The 18,111-nt window shown below is 42.3% G+C and overlaps 1 long non-coding RNA gene across 1 annotated transcript; it reads left to right on the plus strand.

The window, feature by feature from the left end:
* The first annotated feature begins 7,172 nt into the window (after positions 1-7,172).
* LOC121846854 lies at positions 7,173-9,114 on the plus strand. Its single transcript, XR_006083842.1, has 4 exons — positions 7,173-7,303; positions 8,002-8,120; positions 8,621-8,743; positions 8,935-9,114. It is a non-coding gene; the product is annotated as an uncharacterized LOC121846854 (long non-coding RNA).
* Positions 9,115-18,111: the final 8,997 nt, after the last annotated feature.

An 18,111-nucleotide genomic window follows, 5' to 3' on the forward strand; every position in this document is an offset into this window, starting at 1 on the left:
TTGTTTGTTGATTAAATGGATCTCGAAATGAATCAATGTCTATATGTCATGAGTTTAAAAGTCCAAAAATGGATGTAGCAATCACAGATTTCCATTGATTTGTAATACCAATGCAGTCAATCTAATTGGACATAACCCAACCCTACCAAAGGTACCATACCTCTTCTGGATGATGACTTTTTAATGTAATCTAATACACCAAATATGGTATCCAACTTTGCTCCGCCCCATTGGTCTCCAGGTCGCAGTCGGCTGCGACAGAGCCTGGACTCAAACCAGGATCTCTAGTGGCATAGCTAGCACTGCAATGCAGTACCTTAGACAACTGCGCCACTTGGGAGGTGTCAGATAAATGTCGTCACAGCTGTACATTTCATTGTATTTTCTATAAGACTTCTAACGATTGTTGTTTGTAGTTTAATATTACACCCCTTATTTATGAGGAAATAGTGCACGCTTTTCATTGATGAAAAATAAATACACAAATAACTAACATTTGTTTAAATAAAAAAGGGTCTGTCCAATGAACATCAAGGTGAGGCTGTCTAAACAGGGCTGAACCACGAGGGTCTGTCCAATGAACATCAAGGTGAGGCTGTCTAAACAGGGCTGAACCACGAGGGTCTGTCCAATGGACATCAAGATGAGGCTGTCTAAACAGGGCTGAACCATGAGGGTCTGTCCAATGGACATCAAGATGAGGCTGTCTAAACAGGGCTGAACCATGAGGGGCTTTCCAATGAACACCAAGGTGAGGCTGTCTAAACAGGGCTGAACCATGAGGGTCTCTCCAATGGACATCAAGATGAGGCTGTCTAAACAGGGCTGAACCATGAGGGTCTCTCCAATGAACATCAAGGTGAGGCTGTCTAAACAGGGCTGAACCATGAGAGGCTTTCCAATGGACATCAAGATGAGGCTGTCTAAACAGGGCTGAACCATGAGGGGCTTTCCAATGGACATCAAGATGAGGCTGTCTAAACAGGGCTGAACCATGAGGGTCTTTCCAATGAACATCAAGGTGAGGCTGTCTAAACAGTGGGCTGAACCATGAGGGTCTCTCCAATGAACATCAAGGTGAGGCTGTCTAAACAGGGCTGAACCATGAGAGGCTTTCCAATGGACATCAAGATGAGGCTGTCTAAACAGGGCTGAACCATGAGGGCTTTCCAATGGACATCAAGATGAGGCTGTCTAAACAGGGCTGAACCATGAGGGGCTTTCCAATGAACATCAAGGTGAGGCTGTCTAAACAGGGCTGAACCATGAGGGTCTGTCCAATGGACATCAAGATGAGGCTGTCTAAACAGTGGGCTGAACCATGAGGGCTTTCCAATGAACATCAAGGTGAGGCTGTCTAAACAGGGCTGAACCATGAGGGTCTGTCCAATAACATCAAGGTGAGGCTGTCTAAACAGGGCTGAACCATGAGGGTCTGTCCAATAACACCAAGGTGAGGCTGTCTAAACAGTAGGCTGAACCATGAGGGTCTGTCCAATGAACATCAAGGTGAGGCTGTCTAAACAGTGGGCTGAACCATGAGGGTCTGTCCAATAACACCAAGGTGAGGCTGTCTAAACAGGGCTGAACCATGAGGGTCTGTCCAATAACACCAAGGTGAGGCTGTCTAAACAGGGCTGAACCACGAGGGTCTCTCCAATGGACATCAAGGTGAGGCTGTCTAAACAGGGCTGAACCACGAGGGTCTCTCCAATGGACATCAAGGTGAGGCTGTCTAAACAGGGCTGAACCACAAGGGGCTTTCCAATGGACATCAAGGTGAGGCTGTCTAAACAGGGCTGAACCACGAGGGGTGATCAGATGCAGTAGGTTGAAAGGAAGGTATTTTCCCCTTGGCTGAGAAAGTATTCAGACCCCTTGACTTTTCCCACAATTCGTTAGGTTACAGCCTTATTCTAAAATGTATTTAAAAAATGTTTTCCCTCATCAATCTACACACAATACTCCATAATGACAAAGGTATTCAGACCCTTTACTCAATACTTTGTTGAAGCAACTTTGGCAGCGATTACAGCTACAAGCTTGGCACACTTGTATTTCAGGAGTTTCTCCCATTCTTCTCTGCAGATCCTCGCAAGCTCTGTCAGGTTGGATGGGGAGAGTTGCTGCACAGCTATTTTCAGGTCTCACCAGAGATGTTCGATCGGGCTCAAGTCCAGGCTCTGACTGGGCCACACAAGGATATTCAAAGACTTGTCCCGAAGCCACTCATGCGATGTCTTGGCTATGTGATTAGGGTCATTGTCCTGTTGTAAGGTGGAACTTCGCTCCAGTCTGAGGTCCTGAGTGCTGTGAAGCAGGTTTTCATCAAGGATCTCTCTGTACTTTGCTCCGTTCATCTTTGCCTCAATCCTGACTAGTCTCCCAGTCCCTGCCGCTGAAAAACATCCCCACAGTATGATGCTGCCACCACCATTCTCCGTTCTCCATATTTGCTTTTTTTATGCAATATAATATTGATATTACAATTTAGAAACGGATTAACGTGGTGTCCTGGTTGTTTGCTAAACCATGAATCATCGTATCTAGAGAATTCTGTGAATTCTGAAAATGATGATGATGCATTGGTGTCACAGACAGAAGGGGAAACCCAGACACATCACAGGGGCTATGAAGCTGAAGCATCCGTTTGGAACCTTTTCTCACCATCAAATATGGTAGTGAGAGGAAGTCAATTCGCGGGTAATGGGAGAGGATGGAACTAGGTGAAACTGGGCTGACAGTCTTCTAATTTTATCATCGATGAAACATCTGATCTCAATCCATTTTTCTTTTCCCAAAACTAAACTCTGTTACGAACACAGTATACTAACATTTATAATCTTGACGATTTACCAAAGTTTTACAAAAATGCGTTGGTTAGAATGGAGTGCAAGGGCGAATTGTTTGTGCACACGAGCACTCTACAGATGAGACGTCCCCTGACAGAAACATGCAAATACACGCTACAACGCGCCAATAGGATCTTGCTAGCTCGTGCTTGGCTTTGCTCACCTCCTTGCTTGTTCTGCCCACTATGCTTAATTTGTTCCCACTGTAAACGACACAGATGAACTATCTTGGGGTAGTTATAAATATCTTTGTTTTGTATTGTGACCCTGTATTGTTTAATCGGCATGGAATTCTAATTACAATCAAGTGTTGGAGATCTGTAAAGTTATGTTTGTTGAGGAAACATATAATGATGTCTCTTGTAGGATCATTTGATCATTTTAATTTACTGGGCTATTCGTTATATTTTTTGTATCACATATAATCGACCATGTTTTATACAGTGTAACTGTTTATCTAATCCTTCATTCAACCACGTCTTCATGTGACTTTTGTTTCTAATATTGTGATTTTTTGCATGTTATAAATATAATTTACAACTTCTTTCCACGGTCTCCATTGTTTCATATGTCATCTCATTTGTCAGAATCTTTCCACTCTCTAATTTTTCTTCTTCTCTTATCTCATTTTTGCATGTTATATGCCTTAATACAATTTCCAACTTCATTCCATTGTCTCATTTTTTGTAATCTCTCATCTCATTTTGGTTAGATTATCTCTTGGTAAAAACATTTTCATGCTCTACAACATCCTTAGAGCACAACCTTTCCTCACACAGGAAGCGGTGCAGGTCCTAATCCAGGCATTTGTAATCTCCCGTATATACTACTGCAAATCTTTGTTGGCTGGGTTCCCCGCATGTGCCATCAAACCCCTGCAATATATCCAGAATGGCGCAGCCATCATGTTCAACCTTCCTAAATCCCCCCATGTTACCCTGTCAAAGCTTGCATCATCTTCAAGACCCTGGTGCTTGCCTGCAGTGCAGAACGGGGAACTGCCCCTCTATACCGTCAGACCATGCTCAAACCCTACATCCCAACTCGAGCACTCCGTTTCGCCTCCTCTGGTTTCTTGGCCCACCCATCCCTGCGGGAGGGCAGCTCCTGCCTAGCCGAGTCAAAGCTCTTCTCTTTCCTGGGACCCCAATTGTGGTGGAACAAGCTTTCTCCTATCTTCAGCGCCCTGAGTGCCCTGACGACCCCCCAATGTATGTATTTATTTTTAAGAATACAAACAAAGTACTTGTCCCTTTTCCACTAACACTGACTTTATTGATAAATACTTTGTTGTCTCACCTAGTTATGTTAAAATGAATGCACTAAGTGTATACCTCTGGATAAGAGCGTCTGTTAAATTACTAAAATGTAAATTGTAAAAAATAAATTACAGTAGAGGGCGACGTTTCCCAGGGTTGGCCCTACTGTAGTTACTAGAGCCACACAGTCATAAACCCCGCCTATTTCTACAATTTATCTTCTTAAAATCATATTTCAAACCTATCCCCAACCGTAACCATGCTGCTAACCGTACGCATAACACCAACCTTAAATCAAGACAAAAAAATAACCTTTTTGTTTCAACAGCCAATTTTGACTCTGTGGTTATGGTTACTAGTGGAAACCCTTTATCGGGAATTCACATTAAATTAAGAAAGGAAGCGGATTCGACCCACAATGACTTGACTTCCGATGCAAATGTTAGCGCTGTATCATATTTTTTGCCCTGATACAAATTACATTGAACTCACGAATACTCAATGTTGTGTTTGTAAAAAGAACGAATGACGAATTGAGTAAGTGCCCTAGTAAGCTTTTCTTTGAAATTGTATGGTTAGATTCGCCGAAATAGTGATGGGCATTCCGGCTCTTTTCATTGAGCCTGCTCGTTCTGCTCAGCTCACAAAAAAAGAGTCGGCTCTTTTGGCTCCAAAACGGCTCTTTAAAAAAAAAAAAGATTTGTAATTTTTTCAAGTCAAACAGTTTGCGATAGTTTGACTATGATTGGTGTTAAAACAATGATAATTAAATTATTAAATGAAATCATACTCTACCTTAACCACAATGTATTTAAAAATGCATTGGTTTGTTATGAAAAAAGAATGCTATTAAACATTTGCATTTAAAGTATAACTTTATATACATAGTGCATATGTATATAGTGCATATAAATCTAACCATTCAAAACGAATACAATCGGTCTGAACAGCATAATAGAATATTGCACCATATCAAAGAAAAATAAATAACATTTTGCAAAACTGCAGCATCCAACAAATTGAAATAAATGTAAAAAAGAAGGATGCTATTACACATGTGCAATTAAAGTATAACTTTTTTAATGTATATAAACAACGTACATATAAATGTAAAAATTCAAAACTAATACAATCTGAACAATATAATAATATAATATTGCACCATATCAAAGAAAAATAAATAACAATGTGCAAAACTGCAGCATCCCAGTTAAAACATTAAACTGATCCCTCTTTTCTCTCTCTTCTTTATTGCCATGTTATAACCAGCAGCACACAGCAATGCTGACCATATATTGCTTTTATGAGAGATTTGCATTCAGAAATACAAGCTGCCTCACTTGAGGGGCTGATGCAGTTTCTTCTCTCAGTAATTATTTGTCCCATTTTCGAGAAGACCCTCTCAGAGGGAACGGATGTGACCACTATGCAGAGTCTCCCTGTCTTGACTTTAGTAAGCCATGGATAGACAGAGGCCTTGTTCTTCCACCAGCTCAGAGGATCTGCAGATCTTTGGGGGAGGGGCTCCTCCAAATAGGATCGGACCTCCATTATGGCATCTGCTGAGGGATTCCCTCGTGCTGCATCCCCAGTTGCTCTCTCGTCAAACAGCATCCAAACAGCAGATGTTTGTGGCACTACTGCTGGTGCTTCTGCTCCATCTGATCCCTCTTCTTCCTGTTGCACTGGTGCCTGAGCCAGCTGATTGCTGGGGCTGTCCCTCCCTGCTGCTGAGGTTATTCTTTGAAGAGCCGCATCAATCGCTCTGGCATCACTGAAGGCTAACTTCTTAAACCTGGGGTCAAGTGCAGCAGTTTCTGATAGCACGTGATTATATTCCATTCTGTGGAACTTTCTGTCCATTGATGAACATTGGGTGTCCATCAACTCTGTCACATGTCCTGTGGTTACATTTGCTTCTCTCTGGCGGCTGGCTGTGATTCGCTGCAGACCCTTATACAGGAGTATCATTTGTGAGGCTGTCACATAGCTGAAAAGAGAGAACAGTAACTTATTAGTTCAGGTTCATGTTTTGTCTACTGATACTACATTCTCATCTACTGCTCATATACATATATAATACTGGATTAAATAATGATGTAGTAATAACTGCTTACTGTACCTCTCTCCACTGATCTCCACAGTGACCCCTCCTCCACCACCTCCCATTCCTCTTGGGTCAGAGCATCAACAGGTGCATTGACAATGGCCAGGGTAGAGATGATGGCATCCTTTGACTCAAGAAACCCCTTCAACATATAACATTTTGAATTCCACCTTGTAGTGCAGTCTTGTTTAGGCCTCAGCTCAGGCATCCCCATCTGGTGTTGTGTAGACTTTAGTTTGCTTCTGTGGAAGTATTCCACAGCTGCTTTCACTTTGTCCACCGTGGGCTTCATCACCTTCAGAGCATCTCTTACAATCAGGTTGATTGTGTGGGAAAGACATGGATGATGGGTCCATTTTAAAATGTTCATGGCTTTGGTTATGTGAACGGCATTGTCACTAACACAACATAACACTTTTCCTTCTACTTGCCAGAGAAGGCCACTCTCAACAGTTCCTCTGCCAAGTTCTCTGCGGTGTGTCTGTCACTGAACTCAAAGCAGTCCAGAAGACAGCTAGACATCGTAAAATCTTCAATGAAGTGACATGTAACCGACATGTAAGAAGTGGTTACCCTTGATGTCCAGCAGTCAGTGGTAAGGAAAACTGCAGTAGCTTTTTGGACTCTTTCCCGCACTGAAGCGTGTGTGCTCTCGTACAGTTGTGGAATAAGTGATTTTGAAAGGGTTTTCCTGCTTGGAATTGTGTACATTGGATTTAGACTATTGCTATCATTTCTAAAACCTCTGTCCTCCACGATCTAAAATGGCTGGAAATCAGTGGCAATCATTTTGGCCAATGCAATATCAATTTGGCCTTGTTTTGCTACAGACATAGACATTGGCATAAACTGGTCCATAGAAGACTGCGTTGCTGGAGTAGGCCTACTTGACTGGGTGGATACATCTCCATGTGTGGAGGTGCTGGTGTAACAGTTGTTAAAGTACTGTGTGAATTTCACCAGGTTCATATATCAATATGTTGTGTTGATTTGTTATGCATGCCTGCATCCTGGGAGAAGGGGAGTGTGTACTTACGTTTTGCCCGGCGTGCTCGTGCTCAAATCATTTTGATGCACTGAGAGAGGTAGGCACGCTTTTTCTGTCTTCAGAAAAGTTTGATTCTTTTAAGTACAATGTCGTACACACAGTGTTTTGTTCATGAATAATGATGTATATTTAGAGGTTACTCATAAGTAGATGGTATTGTTAAGATGCACTTGTAATTGTACTTTTTAGGATGATATCAACATTCTGAATTCAACATGTGGTTAATAGCTAAGGTATTAGCAGGCTATTGTATGTGTGAACGATGGCTAGCTCCTCGAATGATCCCAGTCCCTCCTATTGTGCATCTGTTGTAGAAAGAGGCAATGATTCTCAGAACAGATGTGCTCTACAAATGTTTTATTTCCTTTTGGATGCAGATGCAGGATGCAGAGAGTCAGTTCTGCTTAATTAAAACTACCTGATCTCCAAAGTCCACGTTTATAGTCTCTATCAACCACACACAACGCAGAGTTACAGCGGTGCAGTATAGCACCGGCTACATTGGCTCCACCACTATCACTAGCAGGTCCGCTAGCTTCTCGAAGCTCCGCTACAGCTAGCTTCACAGTTGGGTGCACAGTTTGCATATGCCGGTGTAGGTTGTGCGTAGAACCGGCTTTATATGAGATTTTCTTTTGGCAAATTCTACACTGTGCTCTAACATTGGCTACATTATTAAAATGCATCCAAATGCTACTATGCTTCAGACTCATTTTCCAGCTTTTGTTTTCACAGCTGGCCTTCCTCTCTCCTCGGCTGCTAAGTGTGTGACTGTGAGTGAGTTTTCTCGGCCCTCCCTCACGCATCTTTGGTTCATTGGTTGGCACTGCGTGTCTGATTGACAGGAACAACAGGTGAGCCTGTTAGTCTGAGCAGACAGTCAGAACGAATGTGGGCGCTTGAGCATTTAGGCATATATTATTACATTTATTTGTTCATTCTTTGAATTAGTTAATTCTATTCATTTAAATATTTTGATTATTCATATCTTAATTTAAAAAATATTTTTATAAATAGATAAGGCTCTTCTGATATGCGAGCCAGCTCCCAACGTTCACCTACAAGAGCTCGCACTTAGAGCCTACTAGTTCGTGAACGACACATCACTAAGCCGAGCAGCAAATTGTTCTTGGTGTTGTATCGAGACTGAGAGATGCGTGTCAACATGGTTGTAGCCACTGTTACATTGCAGCTGTTGTAAACAGCAACGTGGGCAAAAGTACTGCGTGTATTACAGTATGGTCTTTGATGATTTTGCAAATATAGTTTTGAGTTTTGTAGCCAAACAATGTAAAATCACGAAAGCATTGCAGGCTAATCCTTGTTTTCACAAATGTCATGTTCTTGCACACAGGGAACAGAAAGTAGGCTACTATGCTTGAGAGCCTCCTGGACAATGGACTCTTTCTGGGAGCTATTGTCCAACTCCTCTGCATCTTGGCTGTCATAATTACCCACCTCCAACTGGTATGAACAGGTATAGTAGACGGCTCTTCTGTTGGCAGTTAACATTTTGTAATAATAACAATAATAATAATAGCGATAATAATAATAATATTGTAATTGTTTAATGTAGGTTTACTTATGGCATTATGTATGAAAGCCGTAAACCTATAGGCCTGATCGTTTGTATTTTTCCCTTTTGTCTTATTGTAACCTCGTCCCCAGGCTCGAATTGCTGGCACATAGAGCCTGGTAACACTGTGCCACAAAGTGGGACTTGAAAGGGGTTTGCCTAAACAGCAGACTGCTACCATGGTTACCCCATGGCTATTCAGTCTGAAAGAAGTCTGACTAAAAAAGACAAGAGTCTCTACAAGCCAGAATGTTGAATAAAATGATTTTCACACTTTACCGGCTGTCTGTGCTGTTGGTCCTTTTGATGGTAGGAGGTGAAGATAGGGTATCCACGGGATGCCGGGATCCACGGGATCCAAATGTTGTTTACCCTACTTTTTGAGGCGCCGGGAGGTTCTGTCTCTTGTGATTTCAATCTCTTGAAGCATTGCATGTGATGCACAATATGTAAACAATAGCCAAATGTGACCGAATGTAGTCGACCAAAACACGTTTCCTCGCAATCAGCTGGAAGTGTTTGTGAAATTTGCCAGCAGATGGAAGAATATTCAGTCTGTGGTTCGGTTAGGCCATATTGTGCAAGTGTTTGTCTGGTGCGAATTGTGTCAGTATTGAAAATAGAAAACCGGAAATACAAGTGGATTCAGGGATCAAGTGTAGCTGGAGCTGGGCCCAGTGTTGCCAACTCCTCAGTAAGGAAAGCAGCTATTGGCTATCCTAAAAGTCGCTAAATGACGCCATCAACTAATTTGCATAATTGGCCATGTGCATGTAATTGTGATGGAAGCTGTAGGAGAGAGGAATAAATGTTGTGGGAGATATAAAAAGTGAGTAAAAAACACCCTAAATATGTTTAGAACTACAAATGAATTTTCTTCTGTCGATTCTTGTTTTTTTTTAATGTCACAATTCCAACCCTCCTCCTTTATCCAGGCTTGGGACCGGCGAAAGTGACCGAAAAAGAGACACTCTGGCGGAGTTACTTCGTTTTTAATTTTATATATATATTTTTTTATTTTTCTTAATTTGGTTTGGTTTTAACCTTATGGTCCTCTTAGGAGCCTACAACAAGTCACAGTAAAACACGGGCATTTTTAAACATAACATTTTGTACATTGTTTTTGTATACAATCTACATTAACAATCTAAATGGACCAAAAAGAGACAATAGAAAAAACTGTCAATGTGAGAAAATTATGGTAACTAGTCTGGCCCTAATTCAGGTTAATTGATTTTTTTGAATGTAAGCCAGGGTGGGATCAGCCAGCGGCGGCTTCCCGCATGCATGATTCATTTGCAGTCTGAATGCGGTGGGGTGAACATCTCCTGCACTGACTGCAGCTGGGAGGGACTGCTGCGCGAGGACTGGGCTGCCTGTGAGTGCTTTGGGACTGGGGTGGGGCCCACGGCAGCACCCGCTGCTCGTTGAGAAGAGTAAGAATGATACGTTCTTTCAGAAAAAGTCACTAGATTTGTCGCTAGTCTCTTTTTTGAAAATGTTTCGCTAGAGTGGTCTGAATACTCGCTAAATATAGCGACAAAGTTGCTAAGTTGGCAACACTGGCTGGGCCTAGGTTATGCTGGATGCTAACAGAGGTGAAAGAAACACCACACTCTCTCCCTCTTTCAATACAGTGTATAAAAGGGGTATACCGGGTGTACTCTGCCTGAAAGAGATCAATTATGCCAACAAGGGGTATCACAAAGGGCATCATGCTCTGCTGGCACATTGTAGAACAGATGCCCACAGGCAGAAAGTGTACAATGTAATAACGTGCAGTGTAGCCCAAAGATTTTGCTTTTGTTGTTTTGAATTTGACAGTAACACTTATGGGTGAGTGAGGGGGGATTATTCAATTTTTACTCAGTGAACGTTATTTTTGCACACATGTAGCCTTGTGCACTTGATCGATGTCTATAGTGGCCACTATAATAGAGCAAAAATAGAATGCCTGTTTGTTTCATTCTATTTCTACTTTAAGAAAAAAAAATCCCAAGTGCATTATTTAGTTGTGTGTGGTCACAAGCGTTCTATTATAAAGGCTGTCATGGCTAATTGCAATATTAGTGTATTGTTTTTCCTCAAGACTCGAGTGTCATTTGCAGTAAAGTCTAGGTAACAAATAACATTGGATTGCTTTCTTTACATGTTTTATCTGTGAGTTAGGCTCACATGAACCACTTTTTATTTTATACACAGACTGATCATGTAGATCATATTCTTTGTTGTTTAATTAGTTAAAACACTGGGCTCCCAAGTAGTGCAGTGATCTAAGCCACTGCATTTCAACATAAGAGGTATCACTAGAGTCCCTGGTTCAAATCCAGACTGCATGTGTTTGGGTCCCATAGAGCAGTGCACAATGGGTCCAGTGTCGTCTGGGTTTGGCTGGAGAAGGTTGTAAATAAGCATTTGTTCTTAATGGACTTTCCTGCTTAATTAAAAAAATGTAAACCTGTGTTTCCCCCTGGCAGGTTTTTGTTGCATGTTTCAGTGTCACCTTTTTGGACCCTCAACAGTTTGCAATCCCTGAAGATCATAACCCTTCCCTGTGGATATTTTGTATCAGATTACATCCGACAGGTATATTACGTTGAAATTAAGATTCTTCAACATTCGGACTTGTAATGGGACTGTTTGGGAATGCTGAGCCTACATGTTAGAGACAAAAAATACCATATTGTTTTTGGGGTGCCCAATTGAGTTCGGTCATATAACGTTTATATGTGAAAACTATTTATAAGATGAGCTCACTTCATTGGAAGTCCACATATGTTGTAGTGGGGAGGTTCTAAGGGTTATCCTAGATGGTGATGGACAGAGAGATCATCCAATTAAAACCGATGGCTGTTTTTGCCGCTCCTGTCATATAGAGGATTCGATTAATCTCTCGCGGGCACCTGGCTAGGTGTGTTTTTGCACAGGCTGAAAGTTGATTGCATTCGATTTGGAGCCTGGCTGCCTTTAGGGGTAAGCCAAGTGCCCCTTTCAAAGCCCACAGCGAAGTCAGCTCTAAACAAAAGTGACATAATTAAGTAAGTGGAGTAATGAGTAGGATTCTGTGTTTTCATATGCAAAGGTGATTGCTTTTCATCCCAATGAAAACTAGTTTGAAATTTCAAACATTTATTTTCTGGACAATGCTCCATGTTGCCAACATGATCAAGCGGGTCAGATTACTGTACCATTTGAGAAGGGCGCTCCTCCCTTCCCGCTTTCGCCCAATGTACCCCAGGCCAGATTAATTTAATCCGCCTGTAGACTCCCAGTCAAATTCCATTCTGAGTCGCTGTGGAACCAGACGTCCAAGACGGCTGGTGGGTGAGAATAGTCTGATTGTAGTCTGCTTATTGAACTTTTGCTACTGTTACTGTTTCACATGACTCTAAACCATTCATAGATGCTAACTACCTTTAGTGCCTATTGATGAAGTTATCAAATCAAATGTATTTATAAAGCCCTTCTTACATCAGCTGATATCTCAAAGTGCTGTACAGAAACCCAGCCTAGAAACCCAAACAACAAGCAATGCAGGTGTAGAAGCACGGTGGCTAGGAAAAACTCACTAGAAAGGACAGAACCTAGGAAGAAACCTAGAGAGGAACCAGGCTATGAGGGGTGGCCAGTCCTCTTTTGGCTGTGCCTGGTGGACATTATAACAGGACATGGCCAAGATGTTCAAATGTTCATAGATGACCAGCAGGGTCAAATAATAATAATCACAGTGGTTGTCGAGGGTGCAACAGGGCAGCACCTCAGGAGTAAATGTCAGTTGGCTTTTCATAGCCGATCATTCAGAGTATCTCTACTGTTCCTGCTGCCTCTAGAGAGTTGAAAACAGCAAGTCTGGGACAGGTAGCATGTCCGGTGAACAGGTCAGGGTTCCATAGCCGCAGGCAGAACAGTTGAAACTGGAGCAGCAGCACGGCCAGGTGGACTGGGGACAGCAAGGAGTCATCAGGCCAGGTAGTCCTGAGGCATGGTCGTAGGGCCCAGGTCCTTCTCAGAGAGAAAGAAAGAAACAGAGAGAATTAGAGAGAGCATACTTAAATTCACACAGGACACCGGATAAGACAGGAGAAATACTCCAGATATAACAGGCTGACCCTAGCCCCCCGACACATAAACTACTGCAGCATAAATACTGGAGGCTGAGACAGGAGGGGTCAGGAGACATTGTGGCCCCACCCGACGACACCCCCGGACAGGGCCAAACAGGCAGGATATAACCCCACCCACTTTGCCAATGCACAGCCCCCACACCACTAGAGGGATATCTTCAACCACCAACTTCCTGAGACAACTTCCTGAGACCATCCCGAGACAAGGCCGAGTATAGCCCACAAAGATCTCCGCCACGGCACAACCCAAGGGGGGCACCAACCCAGACAGAAAGATCACGTCAGTGACTCAACCCACTCAAGTGACGCACCCCTCCTTAGGGACGGCATGGAAGAGCACCAGTAAGCCAGTCACTCAGCCCCTGTAATAGGGTTAGAGGCAGAGAATCCCAGTGGAGAGAGGGGAACCGGCCAGGCAGAGACAGCAAGGGCGGTTCATTGCTCCAGTGCCTTTCCGTTCATCTTCACACTCATGAGCCAGACTACACTCAATCATAGGACCTATTGAAGAGATGAGTCTTCAATAACGACTTAAAGGTGGAGACAGAGTCTGCGTCTCTCACATGGGTAGGCAGACCATTCCATAAAAATGGAGCACTGTAGGAGAAAGCCCTGCCTCCAGCTGTTTGCTTAGAAATTCTAGGGACAGTTAGGAGGCATGCGTTTTGTTACCGTAGCGTACGTGTAGGTATGTACGGCAGGACCAAATCAGAAAGATAGGTAGGAGCAAGCCCATGTAATGCTTTGTAGGTTAGCAGTAAAACCTTGAAATCAGCCCTTGCCTTACAGGAAGCCAGTGTAGAGAAGCTAGCACTCTCTAATATGATACATTTTTTTGGTTCTGGTCAAGATTCTAGCAACCGTGTTTAGCACTAACTGAAGTTTAATTTAGTGCTTTATCCGGGTAGCCGGAAAGTAGAGCACTAACCTAGAAGTGACAAAAGCATGGATAAATTTTTCTGCATAATTTTTGGACAGAAAGTTTCAGATTTTTGCAATGTTACGTAGATGGAAAAAAGCTGTCCTTGAAACAGTCCTGATATGTTCATCAAAAGAGAGATCAGGGTCCAGAGTAACGCCGAGGTCCTTCACAGTATTATTTGAGACGACTGTACAACCATCAAGATTAATTGTCAGATTCAACAGATCTCTTTGTTTCTTGAGACCTAGAACTAGAATCTCTGTTTTGTCCGAGTTTAAAAGGAGAACATTTGCAGCCATCCACTTCCTTATGTCTGAAACACAGGCTACCAGCGAGGGCATTTTTTGGGCTTCACTATGTTACATCGAAATGTACAGCTGTGTGTCATCTGCATAGCAGTGAAAGTTAACATTATGTTTCCGAATGACATCACCAAGAGGTAAAATATATAGTGAAAACAATAGTGGTCCCAAAACAGAACCTTGAGGAACACCGAAATGTACAGTTGATTTGTCAGAGGAAAAACCATCCAGAGACAAAATTATATATTTCCGACAGATAAGATCTAAACCAGGCCAGAACTTGTCCGTGTAGACCAATTTGGGTTTCCAATCTTTCCAAAAGAATGTGGTGATCAATGGTATCAAAAGCAGCACTAAGTCTAGGAGCACTAGGACCAATGCAGAGCCTCGGTCTGATAGCTGAGCTGACTACACTGACTGTGCTAGTGGCAGACTCCACTAAGCTGGCAGGCTGGCTAACAGCCTGCTACCTGGCCTGCACCCTATTTCATTGTGGAGTTGGAGCCCTGTCTATGTTCGTAGATAAAATGAGAGCACCCCTCCAGCTAGGATGGAGTCAGTCACTCCTCAGCAGGCCAGGCTTGGTCCTGTTTGTGGGTGAGTCCCAGAAAGAGGGCCAATTATCTACAAATTCTATCTTTTGGGAGGGGCAGAAAACAGTTTTCAACCAGTGATTGAGTTGTGAGACTGCTATAGAGCTCATCACTCCCCCTAACTGGGAGGGGGCCAGAGACAATTACTCAGTGCCGACACATCTTTCTAGCTGATTTACATGCTGAAGCGATGTTGTGCTTGGTGACCTCTGACTGTTTCATCCTAACATCGTTGGCGCCGACTTGGATAGCAATATCCCTATACTCTCTACACTCGCCAGTTTTAGCTTTAGCAAGCACCATCTTCAGATTAGCCTTAACGTCAGTAGCCCTGCCCCCTGGTAAACAGTGCATGATCGCTGGATGATTCATTTTAAGTCTAATACTGCGGGTAATGGAGTCACCAATGACTAGGGTTTTCAATTTGTCAGAACTAATGGTGGGAGGCTTCGACGTCTCAGACCCTGTAACGGGAGGAGTAGAGACCAGAGAAGGCTCAGCCTCTGACTCCGACTCGCTGCTTAATAGAGAGAACCGGTTGAAAGTTTCTGTCGGCTGAATGAGCGAGTGACACCGGTTAAGCATTCCTACAGCATTTCCCTCCAGAAGCCATGAGAAAGTTGTCTGGCTGCGGGGACCGTGCGAGGGGATTTATACTACTATCTGTACTTATTGGTGGTACAGACCCTGTTTCATCCTTTCCTACACTGAAATTACCCTTGCCTAACGATTGCGTCTGAAGCTGGTGATTTTATTTTACATCCGTCTCTTGCCTGGGGACTTCTGTTAAGAGACCCAACGTTCGGTGTGAACGTTAACACGCATCGCTTTTACGGTTTTGGAAACATAAGAAAGTATCTTTCATATGAGCAAAGAATAATTTTCCCAAAAGCAAAAGGTTAAATTACTACACACCTTTTATAGAGTTAGGGTTCCCACGTGGCCATATCTCGATGTTACAGCGCTTGTTTACGGAAGATAGCTAATTAGCTATCTAGCGTGCTCTGAACACCTGTGTGTAAGCTAACTGGGGAGGAAGTGTAGGTAGCTGAAGTGTAGTTTATCAACTGGAGACACGCAGCATATTGATCTGTGCAAATCTGCTACAGTTCATCCAAGATTATTGTAACATTTCAAATTATGTAGACAGAATCATTTTTGTTTCATCAAATGCAATGGGTGTCTCTACCTTGATTTATGAAAGAAGAGAAGCACACTGTTTATTAAACTACTCAGCTATCAATTGTAATTCTCCAAGGCCTAAACACAACAATAAACATTTGGGGACCTATGTAATCATTTTTTGATTATTTAATTTTGTGTGCATTTTATAACCAACATTTCTGTAAAAAAACAAACAAATAAGAACCTCATGATGTTGTATTTATTTAACCTTTGTTTAACTAGACAAGTCAGTTAAGAACAAATTCCTATTTGCAACGACAGCCTAGGAACAGTGGGTAGAATGACCTTTTACCTTGTCAGCTCGGGAAGTCGATCTAGCAACCTTTCGGTTTCTGGCCCAACGCTCTAACCACTAGGCTTACCTGCCTCCCCAGGGAGATTGCCGTTTTGGGTTTTTGAGAGCTAATGTATTTTTGAGAGCTAATGTGTCTCTTGAGTGTCAATGGGACAGTGAGAGTTTATCAGGAGGAGACGAAACCAAATGACTTTCAATTGAAGCCTGCTGACCTGAATAAGAAGTCCAAAGGACCCCTGCCTGAGATTCATCAACAAGGTGATTTAAGTTATACTGCAAAAAAATATTGGCAAAGCAATTCACTTTTTAAATACAAAGCATTATGTTAAAAAAAAATCCAATACAACACAATGAGTATCACTCTATTATATATGTTATGGGTATGCTTGTCATCATTAAGGACTGGAGAGTTTTTGAGGATAAAAAAATTAATGGAATGGAGCTAAGCACAGGCAAAATCAAAATCCTAGAGGAAAATCTGGTTTTGTTTGCTTTCCACTAGACACTGGGAGATGAATTCACCTTTCAGCAGGACAATAACCAAAAACACAAGGCCAAAGCTACACTGGAGTTGCTTACCAAGAAGACAGTGAATGTTCCTGAGTGGCCGAGTTACCGTTTTGACTTAAATCTACTTGAAAATCTATGGCAAGATCTGAAAATCGTTGTCTAGCAAAGATCAACAACCAAATTTGACAGAGCTTGAAGAATTTTGGGCAAATGTTGCACAATCCCGGTGTTCAAAGTTCTTAGAGGCTTACCCAGAAATACTCACAGCTTTAATCGCTGCCAAAGATGCTTCTACAAAGTATTGACACAGGGGTGTGAATACTTATCCAAGTGTATGTAAAAAACTGTTGGTCACTAAATCCGGCTATAAGGACCATGTAAAAACAGTTGATTGGTATGCCCTCACCCATCTGAGCGGCCGGCTGTGAATGCCCTCACCTGCTATATACTTATAGCTGATTGGTTTGGTTCTGTCCTCTATAGTGCTGTCCTGTTAGAACATGATGCTCAGGCCCATCACTGTAGTCTTGATAGTCACCACCACACACACACAGACACAGCTGTTTCCATTTGAAGATGTTAGTATGATTTTGGTAATCCGAATGACTTGGAATGTTATTGTTATGGTTCTATAAGACAAAGATATGCACACATGTAAACACTATTAGTTAATGATTATAACTATACAATATACATACAGCACTAGTCAAAAGTTTGGACACACCTACTCATTCCAGGGTTTTTCTTTATTTTTATTATTTTCTACATTGTAGAATAATAGTGAAGACATCAAAACTCTGAAATAACACATATCGAAGTAGTAACCGAGCAAGTGTTTAAAAAAAAAAAAAAATATATATTTTAGATTTGAGATTCTTCAAAGTAGCCACCCTTTGCTTTGATGGCAGATTTGCACACTCTTGGCATTCTCTCAACCGGCTTCATGAGGTAGTCACCTTGAATACTTGAAGGAGTTCCCACATATGCTGAGCACTTGTTGGCTGCTTTTCTTTCACTCTGCGGACCAACTCATCCCAAACCATCTCAATTGGGTTGAGGTTTTGTTATTGTGGAGACCAGGTCATCTGATGCAGCACTCCATCACTCTCCTTCTTGGTCAAATAGCCCTTACACAGCCTGGAGGTGTGTTTTGGGTCATTGTTCTGTTGATAAACAAATGATAGTCCCACTAAGCACAAACCAGATGGAATGGCGTATCACTACAGAAGTCATGAACTGGGCCTTTACTAGTATTAGCGTACTGATATAGACATATGTAGCTCAGTCAAAAACATATTTTCAGCATCTCTACTTTGGCAAAAAAAAAAAAGGTAGTTG

Source organism: Oncorhynchus tshawytscha, linkage group LG07 (assembly GCF_018296145.1).
Source record: "Oncorhynchus tshawytscha isolate Ot180627B linkage group LG07, Otsh_v2.0, whole genome shotgun sequence".
NCBI lineage: Eukaryota > Metazoa > Chordata > Actinopteri > Salmoniformes > Salmonidae > Oncorhynchus > Oncorhynchus tshawytscha.